The sequence below is a fragment of the Lepisma saccharinum genome, chromosome 3 (assembly GCF_977018435.1).
Source record: "Lepisma saccharinum chromosome 3, izLepSacc3.1, whole genome shotgun sequence".
NCBI classification, from domain to species: Eukaryota; Metazoa; Arthropoda; class Insecta; order Zygentoma; family Lepismatidae; genus Lepisma; species Lepisma saccharinum.
This window is the reverse complement of record NC_139231.1, coordinates 72,069,840-72,082,501: the sequence shown is the minus strand read 5'-3', so window position 1 is coordinate 72,082,501 and position 12,662 is coordinate 72,069,840. Positions and strand designations below refer to the sequence as shown.

General features: G+C 38.7%; 1 protein-coding gene across 1 annotated transcript in view; it reads right to left on the bottom strand.

The window, feature by feature from the left end:
• Nucleotides 1-4,217: 4,217 nt before the first annotated feature.
• LOC145985126 (uncharacterized) overlaps nucleotides 4,218-12,662 on the bottom strand; it is a 66,729-nt gene continuing 58,284 nt past the window's right edge. Inside the window, exon 9 of the mRNA XM_083118766.1 lies at nucleotides 4,218-4,376. The gene's annotated coding sequence lies outside the window, so the exon portion shown is untranslated. The remainder of the gene's footprint in view (nucleotides 4,377-12,662) is intronic.

The following is a 12,662-nucleotide window of genomic DNA, read 5'->3' as shown; positions in this document are numbered from 1 at the left end:
CGGCATTGGGAATGTCACTATTTATCTTAGCGACCCCGTAAACTATGGATTCCAGACTAATATTGGTCGTTTTACATGTCATGCCCTTCCCACCCCCACCGCTAGGGATGCCAGGGGTGTCTTGAGTTGAACGGCATTGGGAGTCACTATTCATTTTAGCAACCCCGTAAACTATGGATTCCACACTATAGATCCACCAAGCTTTCTGAAACCTCAGAAAATATGTGAACTAACCAGCCTCCCCCACCCCCTTCTTTCACCCCCAATGTTTACTCTGGCGCTGGTCGGGCAAGGACCTTCTCACTTCCGCTGACACAGTGTTGCTAATTTTACTGTCTTCAAGAATTTGAGGAGTTTGTTGATGTGCGTAGACGTGTTTTTGAGTAAGTGTAAAATGTCGAAAGTTGTGAACAGCAGTGAGTGAAATTTGCTACTACAAATTATTGACAAGTGTGAAGAAGAGAAAAGAGACGGGTGGAATTATCCTCGCGATCAACCTCTAAAGAGAGCAGTATATCTAAAGGGACGGTCCGAGTCATTGCTTAAAAACTGAAAAGAGAGAAAAAAGATTTACAAACCCCTGACCAGAAATGTCAACTCCTGGTAAACAGACGCGCGATCGACAGAACAAGATTGTCATTGACGACATCGATAAGTGTATACTGCGAAGGAAAATCCATGAACTGTACGTAGTGAAAAGAGAAGTTCCTACAATATTGAAATTTTTAGCTATTGTTAAGGAAGAAATTAATTATCGGGGGAGGGGGGGGGCGAGAAACATTAAGGAAAATTATGAAACAGATAGGCTTTAAATTTAAAAAATGTAGAAACTCTCGCTTAGCTCTGGTTGAACGAAGCAACATTGTGGTTTGGAGAGCAAAATATCTTCGTACAATCAACAGATTCCGCAACGAAGGGAGGCCTGTTGTTTACATTGACGAAACTTGGATTCATCCTAATTACAAAGGTAAAAAATGTTGGCAGAGTGAAGATGTGTCGGGTGTCTTCACAAACGACAGTCCAGGGCAGAGAGTTATCATAAGTCACACCGGGGGTTCCATGGGGTTTGTTCCAAACGCACTTAATATATTCCAGGCCAAAACAACTTCTGGCGATTACCATAACAAAATGAATTCCGAGAACTTTGAGAAGTGGTTGGAACAGAAACTTCTTCCGATCTGTCATTGTTATGGATAATGCCTCCTACCACTCAATTCTAACCAATCAAGCCCCAAACACAAAAAGTAAGAAACTAGAGATTCAAGAATGATTATTAAAAAATAACATCACTTTCGATATCGAACAAAGTCAGAATTGTTGATGAAAGTAAAAAATAATCTTCCTGATCCGGTTTATCGAGCTGATACCATTTTGAAAACCCACAGCCATCACGTCCTTCGACTTACACCATATCACTGTGACTTGAACCCGATCAAGTACATATGGAGCACCATAAAGCGTAGAGTTGCCTCACGAAACGTAAGTTCAAATTTGAGAGAAATAAAGGCTCTTACCGAAAGTGCAATTGACAGTGTCACAGTGCAGGAATGGGAATGTATGTGCCAACATGCCATTCGTTTGGAAAAAGAATATCAGAGGAATGATGGAATTCTCGAACATGAAGTTCAAACGTTGATTATAAACCAGGAATCGAGTTCCGAAAGTAGCAATGTAAATAGCGACAGTGACAGCGAAAGTTCAAATTCGGACCTCTCCCACATAGGTACCTTATAATCTGCCTCCAGGCCAACCGGAGGCAAGAACCCAAAAGCAAGTTGCTTTTTTTTAAAAAAAAATATATATACTTTACATAATTTAGAATATTAATGTTGTGTGTTTATATTGTTGGTATCCTTCTGCGAGACAGCTGGCATTTTTAACTTTAGTGTCCCCCTCCCTCCTCTCTCATATGCTATGTTATTTGAATTACCACATCTAGAGTCGTTTTCACGTTCAGAAGACACAACGGCGCTTATGGAGAAACCGTACAGTGTTGCCAATACAGCGCTAGCTCATGTCGCCGGGAAATGATGAGCTTCCTTCACAATGTAGGTGTTACATATTTTATATTATAAAATGATAATCATATGTAATTATTAATATTAATGTTATACTGTGAACATTACAGTTCATTAGCATGTCATTTTCCCATTAGATTTAATTTAATACACAGGCACATTTAATATTCATTCGCCTTTCTCTGTAATTATTTCATAGAATAACATTGAGATAAGGTTAATGTGTTACATACATATATATATAAATTCATTATTGTCTATGAATTTATGTGTACGTTGGAAACTGAAAGGTGATCTTCATTTCAGTATTAATGTCGACAGTAATGTAAACAAAAACAATGTGTATTTGCGACAGCACTAATGTTGCTCACAACAGCAGCATTGGAAATAATTGTACATATATTTATATTTATATATATTTACAAATATTGGATAGTGTAGACACCGTTTGTGTAACATTACAATGAGCTCCTGCAGTCTTAATCAAATATCCTATACTACAATGTAAAAGTTGAATTACACGATGATAGATTTCCTGTTAAGAGTTGCTGTTTGGGCTTGAACTAGTAGTGAGGTACTTTGTCACCTGCTAGTTTTCACCTCACACGATTCTTGTTATGGTACTTGTTGGTAGACTTGTGTTCCCACATGGGATTGGGCAGAGCAGACAAGTTAAATAGAGGGACAAGCAACTCGAGGAAGAACATTTCATTATTGGCTAATCATACCTAATCTGTTGACATCTGTCCTGTACAAATCTGATTGCTATGGATAAGTTTCCAAATATTAATTAACACGAAAGCAATTCATTTCTGTTTTTTTTTATGGAGCAAAACAACAAAAATATAGAATGCTAACATTCAATAACCACAGACAAAATCCTATTTTCTGGATTTTCACTTCACCAAACGTTCGCTCTGATTGGTTGTTACCACAGTATCAAGAAGAGAAGCAGGCTGCAATTAGAACACAGCCGCGTCACCAAAACCACCCTGGCAGCCAGTCCAGTGCAAACAATGGTATTCCAGTAGGAAATCCAGTTCCATGTGATTTGGCTTTTAGTCTTCTTTCAGTTGGAACCACCTCCACTGTGTCATTAACACAGACCTGTGTGGAGAGATTTTTGCTCAACATACTGCAACATCAAATAATTTAAACGAGTGTGTGATGTTATTGATCACATCTTAGAGAACACTCTTTCACTCAGAACAATTTCTCGCAGTTAAAACAGAAAATATCTTCTGAATTTTACAAAAATTGCAGTTGTGGTAATATCAGCACTCAACCATCTTAGTCATTCCACAAGAAGTCAATTTTTGAAGAGCCAATCACCAGTGGTCCCTGTGATGAACTTATTCTACAGGGTGTTTCAAAATTCCTCCAGGATTTCGGAAGTGGATTGCTAAGAGGCCCAACCATCCACTGGGATGAGAGCATGTCAGTGAAGAGAGTAAATATCAAAGTTTTTAACCAACGTACAAATGTTTGATATGTCTTCCCTTGGTGACCCAACAGACATCAATTCTGTAATCTTCCTTGTACGCGACCCACAGTCCTAGGTCTACCTGTTCATTTTGTCTGTTGAGTCACAGCAGTCCCCATTAGCCATAGCGGACACGAAAATAATTTTTACCACAGTATATTCCACCCTAGGAGTATCCACAGGCACGTTTGTGAACATAGTTAGCGTCAACTAATCTATGGGGGGGAATTTTTGTGATGGATATTTGACTGAATAAACAATACAGTATTGGATGGAAGCTCAATTAGCTTTATCTTACTAGCACTGCTGCTACATATGTATTATCAATTAGTAGACTGCCAAATAGATTATAATGGGTAGGCTAATAAGTATTATTTTGGGGGGGGGGGGAATATCCATCTCTAACAGATGGACCATTCCATGTGAAATTAATCAATGAAGAAGTACTTTTCAACCTAACTTATTTTGATTCATTTGAAATTTGGCATACTAAAAGAGCTTCATGAGGTAGGAAAATATGTACAACTGTACAAAATTTAAAAATGGGGGATGCCAATGGGATCCAGAGTTATGCTAGATTTGGTTTAGGGTAGGGAAGGGCAGAGTATGTTAGCTGATGCATGATAACATAGCCATTTTTCCTTACAGTATTTCTAATGACATGTTAGCTTGTTGACATTAAGTTCTTATGATGATAAAAGAAGCATTTAACCATATTTTTCACTTGAATATATTTATTATCAAAATCAACACCTCAGTGAACACAATCAGAGAACATTTTTTAGCCACTCTTCACACATATTTCTTCCTTGGCTGCTGTACAACTGATTTCTTCTTCTCAGGTACTTTGCTGAACTTCTATTTGGGCAAGGCAACTGGAATGAAAAGAAATACTGTACTGTCAAAATTCTGCTATCAACCTCAGTTGTACAACATGCTACGACACCAGGAATCCCGGTTTCGAATGAATGTGCACATTATCCAGAAACTTGAATAGCTTCATTTTGTGGATGCTCCACATATTCTTTTATTTACCATGTCTATATTTCAACCAGAAAGATTTTCAACAATCCATCATCTAATGTGTCCATTTTTCCATTTATGAATTCTCTGCATATTCTTTAAATGTTTACTTTTTTTTAGGGCCTAAAACAGATATTCTGTCACTCAGTTCAGTACAAAAAAAGAAAACAATAATAATAATAACAACAACTCACTGGGAAGGACTTAATGGCAGCAGTGAAGCCTAGACTTGGCACAAATTTCAGGAATTTTCCTTTCTCTTTCTTTGCTAGTACCAAGGTACAGGTCAAATTGTAAATGTTTGTCAAAAAGATAACAAATTGGACTGGCATTGGTAGCCATGCCTTATCACAGTCCATATATAAGAAAGATGTTATGAACTCATCAATGTGGATTGTTTGTACTGCACATAACAATTTTATATATTCTTGTTTCCTAGCTTAGATATTGTGTTAAATGCTGATGATTTACGAGAAATCACGAATCCATGATGTACTCAAGAAACGACATTGTAAGAGGTATTAATATCATGTTATATGTAGTCAGAAATTGTGAATTGCATATTAGGGCAACCTGGTGAAACAGAATGTGAGGAGTATTATTTTGTTTCAATCAATCTTAGAGATTTTTGGCACGATGCAACTCAGAGATATTTCATTTTCCCACAAAAACTTAATCATTTCGAAAAGCAATGGTTTGGATACTCATTCACTTTTTATTCTAGTGATAATTATTCTATTGGTTATAAGAAAACCACAGGGTGTCAGAAAAGTCATGCAAGCAAGACTTTGAACGTACATAACTTTTGTACAAAAAACGATAAAAGAAATTAACCTTACACTGGATGTTAACTTTGTGTATGTGGATATCTTTTAAACATTAAATAAGAAAATGATTCTCTACATGAACGTCCTGTAAAGGGGAAAAGTTACTAGTGTGCAAGAATGTTTTTGTTTGAAGTTTAAAAAAAAAAATAACATGGAAAAAAGACAGCTAAAGAGTCACTTTCAATAATTTTCAAAGGTCTCTGTGGGTATTTATAAAATTGATAAATGAACGATAAAATGTTTATGCATTACAGACAATTTATGTGGTCCATTATTACATATATGTACATTAAAACATTTTTTTTTTTTAAAGAATTAGGAGCTGTACTGCAACATTGGTCGTATCAGAGGCTGTACCAGGTGTGCTCAACATCTGGCTATGTTATTCCTCAATGCCCACATGAAAGAAAAGAGTTGACAAACTGCGACAAACACAAAAAGGTTTGTGTGGTGACATGCTGTATCATGTTTATTCTAGATTATTCACGACAAGGCTGATGCTTGCCTTCAACACCGAGACTGGCGTTTACAAACCGAGATGAGATCAAGAACAGGACACTAATTTACAACTTAAGAGCAGACCCAGGCTCTGCCAAGTGCCAAGTCTTGTCTCAATAACATCCCTACACTTGAGCAAACACAAGTAACCAGCAAGTTCTACAAAGTAGGAACATTACTTTCTTTTTGGTTGCTGCATGTATTTGCTTTCCATGTAATCAGAGGAACACCCAAAGTTCTGTCCCAGAGCTAAACTTGCACTCATAAACATCATTGAACTAGACTTAACCTTTAAATCGCCGGGTGGATTTTACGGAAATAACCCCTGTTTCACAGAGGCTTTTCCCCATGAATTTTAAATTCATACACTTTTTGGAGAAAAATCATAAGAACTCTGGCACTATGAGAGCAATCTACTTCGGATAACTTTTGTTTTGCAGCTGACATCAGGGCATGCAACTGTGTACAATTCAGAATGCCGAACCGAGGGGGGGGGGGTTACCCCCGAATATCAATGAAAAAACATAAAAATCTGGAGTTTGCCCCCCTCTTCCCCCACTATTTTTGGAAGAGAACGCGAACTTGAGTCTTCTTTTCAAAGAATGGACGTTTCCCAAGAGAATGAAACTTTTTTTATGTTCCTGGGTGCCATACAAGTTGAATAATGAGCCAAAATGTGATGATTTTTTTTTTTTTTACCAAAAATAGCTAATTTGCATATTGCTCAGAAAACTGTTATAACCCTGGCACTATGGGAGCAATCTACTTCGGATAACTTTTGTTTTGCAGCTAAAACATCAGGGCATGCAACCGTGTACAATTCAGAATGCCAAACTGAGGGGTTGGGGATGGGGGGGCTGCGACCCCCGAATTTCAATAAAAAAAAAAACAACATAAAAATCTGGAGTTTGTTCCCTCTTCCCCCACGCTATTTTGGGAAGAGGACGGAAACTTTAGTCTTCTTTTCAAAGAATGGACGTTTCCCAAGAGAATGAAAATTGTTTCATGTTCCTGGGTGCCATAGAAGTTGAATAATGAGCCAAAATGTGCAACGGTTTTCTTTCTATTATTATTATTTTTTTTTTTATACCAAAAATAGCTAATTTGCATATTGCTCAGAAAATTGTTATAACTCGGGCACTATGGGAGCAATCTACTTCGGATAACTTTTGCTTTGCAGCTAAAACATGAGGGCATGCAACTGTGTACAATTCAGAATGCCGAACCTAGAGGGTTGGGGGGGGGGACACCGAATTTCAATGAAAAAAACAAAAATTTGGAGTTTGCCCCCTCTTCCCCTGCTATTTTGGGAAGAGAACGCGAACTTGAGTCTTCTCTTCAAAGAATGGACGTTTCCCAAGAGAATGAAACTTGTTTCATGTTCCTAGATGTTATACAAGGTCAATTATGACGTAGTATGTGGAACAATGCAATGTGAAAAATATTACGTTGGGTTACATTTGTAAGCAAACAGTTTGAAAAAGAGACATGATAAAGAATATTGCACAGCAAAATAATTTGAGTTATGTAAAATGTAGGTACTCACCACCTCGTTTCTGAAGTGGAATGCCTCAAAGCAAGGTTCAATACAGAGAGCAACCCTACATTCCTTGCACTCTACTGTTGTTGTCCTGGTTATTCTTTGTCTGAAGTATACCTTGCACCTCCTGTGGGAAGTCTTTCTAGGCCACGTACGTACATCCAGCTCGCCACGTTTTGTCTTGCTCGTCCTGAAGTCAATGGGCATGGAATGCCCATTCTTATTGATGGTCCCACAACATTGTAGTTGCTTTGTTGTGAGATCATCAAAAAGTTCGGGGGAGGAAAAGTAATTGTCCATAAAAAGTTTATGACCAATTCCTACTTAGTTCCATGATCAGGGCATGGGTGGCTGTCATAGTTAGAGTCTGTCTGGCTTTGTCCTTTCCAAGATAAACCACAATGTCATAGGTATACCCCAAAGAGTCACAGAGCAAGTACAACTTGATACCAAATCGCTTGTGCTTCTTTGGAATATACTGTTTGAATAGTCCTTTACCTTTGAAAAGAACAATAGCCTCGTCAATGGCAACGTGTTCAGTCGGCTGGTATAAGTCAAAGTACCTTTGTCGGAAATGTTACAAAGTCTGTCTCAGTTTCCATAGTCGGTCGCTGTTGTCTGCCGGAGGAGAAGAATTGTCTGCAAAGTGGAGAAAACGGAGGATATGTTGGAAACGGTTGTGGGATAGAATACTGCCGACCCAAGGAGTCTGGAAAAGATTTTTCTGCCAGTAAGAGTGAAGGTAGTCATACTTGTTACGTCCGAAGTAAAGCCAGAGAGCAAAGAAAAGGAATAGTTTGCCTAGGGTAATTGGGGACTACCCTGGTCAGATGATTCTTGTCAACAAACTGCTGGTAGTATCTGTTGGAATCTACCAGCAGAAGGTTGAAAAAAGCATCCGTCCAGAATAGTCAGAAGGAATTGAACGGCAAAGAGTCTGGTTTCAGATCAGGTATCCTACGACCAGGTTGGCCAGTGAAGGGGAAAGGAGTTGGGCCCTGAACATGAGCGGGTCGCGGGTCCCAGGTTGACGAAGCAGATGATTGATTAATTGATTTAGTTTATTTTACTTCGCGTTTTGTGCCTCTTGGCTAATTTGCGAAGATGGGGATGAGTTATGAAATGATGAAATTGATGAATGGACATTCACAAACAACCAAGCCCGAGCAGGATTTGAACCCAGGACCCTTGGCGTTGCAGCGTGCTGTGCTAACCACTCGGCCACAGGGTCCGGCGATGAAGCAGATGCTGATGGTGATGATGTTGATGGGATGGCAGCATCATTTTTGTCCGAAGAAGATTCGGATACATCCCCCCCCCCCAATCAGCATCATCAACATCTTCCACCAATTCATCACCCTTGGGCCCTACACTCTCACATTCAATGTCCGTGTCATCCAAGAACTCAGTAATCTCCCTCTGACTCAATCCCTTATTTCCAAACATGATCGACCAAAGAGCCAGATGAACGGAAAAAAGTAGTTAGGCAAAACAAAAGATGCAAAGGACTTACCACAAAACCAAGTAGTCCCAAGAACACACCAAACAAGGCAGGAAGGTAGCACAAACACAGAGTGATTGTTGTCGCCACGAGACTCCGGCCGTATCTGTATCTGTTCTGACCTTTCTATGAAGCTAAAAGAGTAAAAGAGTGGGTGCAGAGGGACGGGATGTTGGAGGTGAACAGAATTACACCGATGGACAAAGAATTCCCAGAAAATTTGTTTCCTTCCCGCAGTCAAGCTTCACGTGCAGTTTGGCTTCGCTTGGTCTATATTTAGCCTCGGGTCAGGTTAAGGACTGCCACTCAGACTCATTATCGGCATCGAAGAGACCACGCGGGAAGGCAATGACAAAAGATAGCTTGGGTTACCCAAGCCTGGGACGAGGAAAACAAGCTCATAAAATTCATTGTGTTTGTTTCGCAGCTGTCAAGGCAATCCTCAGAAATATGGCATGGATGTGTTGCGGAGAGGGGGAGGGGGATTCATCCATGTGACTTTCCCAAGCTTGCTTTAAACCTGTGTCAGTGTTTCCAACCAAACATAAAAGTATTAAGGTCCGAAAATCACATTAATTTCGTAATTAGCAAAATGATACGAAAACGTATCAAAATCCAAGTAAAGGTTAAACTTGTACAAGGTGTTTCACTCACTCTCAGCCCCTGATTTTCGCTTATAAAAATAAAACTGTTGGTCATAGTGTAATGAAATTTGCTACAGACATACCTTGGTGTATAAGCATGGTGAAGTCATTGGAGATGGCGCCACAGTCTTTCTAGTCCTTGTGTGGGCATGTGCATCCATCTGGGCTATTCTACCATTAAATGCCAATTGTACGGATGTGTGCTTTCAGTCTGTTCTTGGCCAGGTGGATGACGAGGAACTCCGTAATGGCTATTTTCAGCAGGATAGCACCCCTCGCCACACTTCCAATGGAAGCATGCAAGAAATTGTGTCCTTCTTTGAAGATAGTGTGATAGCATTTTATAGGTTTGTCGCGTGTTACTCACAAATCCAGAATATAGAAAAGGAAAGTTAAAAATTGTACTTACGTATGTGAGTATAGTGCTCTTATTGTAGAACGACGTTTCAGAGATTGACTATCTCTTTCCTCAGGTTCGTATAAAAACTAAGTACTTGGCATAGTACTGCGTCAAAAATGTAATATGAGGATTGTGGTTAAGGGTTGGTTAGGGTACATTTAAAATATTAAGTTTTTGCTATTAGAAGTACGTAAAAACCAAGCCGTTCCCTAATAAAACTTGTACAGTAGACCTATTCACAGGTAAAAAAGTTAAAAAAGTTAAAATTCTAAAAAACCTGCATAAATCACAATGCAACCTGCAGGTTTGGCCTTTCCTACCCAACTGTGCTTATCTATCCACATGAAGGTCAATTCTCAACGAATATTTCCCCTCCCCTTAATTTTCTCGTTTCCCCTTATTACGTCACAAATCCAACGTGAATTCACGTTCCTCTCTTGCAGCTTGCATAACTTCCGGAGTGACGTGGAAACCGATATTGGGTTCAATCTTCCAGGCTTTATCCCATTTTTTGAGGAAATTGATCCACCCTTCTTCCAAATTTCCTTCGTCCCTATTAAGATTACTCTTCCCCCCTCTACAAATACTCGCTGTTTCATACACGTTTCTTCCTAATTTCCTCCCCTCTTTTCTGATTACCTCTTTTTTTGCGATTCTATGCCCACTTTCCAAAATATGTTCTGAGAGACCCGTTTTGGGAACTTTTTCCCTTATGTCCTTTTCATGCTCGCTCCATCTTTTACCCATATTTCGGCCCGTCTGTCCTATGTACTCCTTCCCGCATTGGCATTCTATTCGATAAACCCCCTTCTGTTTTTCCGGTATTTCCCTAGTTGTCTTTCCTTTCTTATAATCGGTGAAGTATTTTTCTACATTCTTTGGTGCTTTCATCCCGCAAACGATTCCAAAATCTCTCGTTATTTTTCCGATTTTTTCCGATACGGATTGATGGTAAGGGATGCCAACGTACTTTACCCTCCTATTTTCGATTTTTTCCCCCTCTTTTTGATCCCCTTCTTTCCTAATAATTTTCCGTGCTCTCTCCGCTATCTTATCCATTTCTCTATTTGTGTATCCATTTTTTAATCCTGTTTTTCTTATCCACCGAATTTCGTTGTCTTTTTCTCTTTCATTATTGCATAGTCTACCGGCCCTAATAAAAAAGTTAAGGAATACGTTTTTCTTTGTTATTTCGGGGTGCGCCGATTCCTTGTTAATATATAAGTTCCCCGATAGGGGTTTATGATGTACTCCTGTTCTAATCCTATTCCCTTCTTTCAAGATACTAAGATCCAGGAAATTGATTTTTCCATCGCTTAAGTTTTCCCTAGTGAAGTTTATTCTTTCGTCTTGTTTTTCTAATTCTTCAAAAACCTTGTTCAGTGCTACCCCCTTTCCTATAATCAAGATATCATCAACGTACCTCCCATAATATTTAATACCCATTCCTGTTTTTTCCAAAGCTGCCTTCTCAATGAAGTGCATAAAAATGCTCGCTACTATACCCGAAATGGGGTTTCCCATCGCCAAGCCTTCTTTTTGTCTATAAATACTGTCATTGACATAGAAAAAGTTATATTCCGTTACAAGGTTATACCATCGTACATATTCCCAAGCAGTTAGGATGTCTATTCCTTTTTCTAACAGCCACCTTAGTAAACAATCTCCTGCCCGCCCCCTCGGTACACTTGGGTATAAGTTAACAACATCAAAACTACTTATTGTATCCTCGTCATCAATTTCCAGATTTTCTATACATTCTTTAACTTCTACGGCATTCCTAACGCTATATTGGGTGTTCTCATTTACCTTCCTTATTCTTTTTACCAGCAATTTTGCTAGCCCATATCCAGGATGTTCGTATGTTGGTATAATAGGTCTAAGTGGTATGCCTTGTTTGTGTGTCTTAGGTATTCCAAAAGCAATTGGTATGTTGCCAACTTTAATTTCCTTAATAAGGATTTTCTTTTCGCTTGTGCCCAATGTAATGCTTGTCTCTACCCCTTTTTTGATCTCTCTTCTAATCTTATTAATAGGGTCTTTCTCTATTTTCTCAAAATCGTTACCTTTAAAGCTATCTTCTAATTTTTGGTGATATTCCTCTCTGTCCATGATAACCATCTTGTTTTCTTTATCAGACCTAATTAGAAATACGTTATTCGCCTTCACCCATTTTCTTACATTTTTTAAATCGCGTCTTAGGTTTTCGTTTACTTTCTCTTTCCGTGTTCTATCTCCCCCTTTCATGTTCGTTTCCTTTTTAATTTCCAGATTAAAATGGGGGTATAAACCGTTGAGTGTAGGCATGATTGAACAAAAACAAGAAATACAGTTTAAAATACTAGGGAAATGTATTAGGGAGGCACATGGACAAGTCGAACGTCTTAATAAGGAATGCTATAGATTACATTTGGAAGTTAGTGGGGAACTAGACGAAGTGACGTGGAACCGCATTGAAGAGAGACACTTTAGAGCTGTGGATAAAGCCAAATTTAGGGATAGTAATACTATAGAGAGGAAATTGATGAAATTAAAATTGAATAGGAAGGATAATCTAGAGAATAAGAAACAAAAAACAGAGGAGTGGGGAAATAATGAGAACATTTTAAATTTAACCACCCACGAACCACCTAAAGAGTTGATTAGGATTATGAACAAGGGGCAGAAATTTGCAATAGGGGTAGAGAAACTTGAAAAAGAGGAATTCATAATAGCAGCAGAAACGATC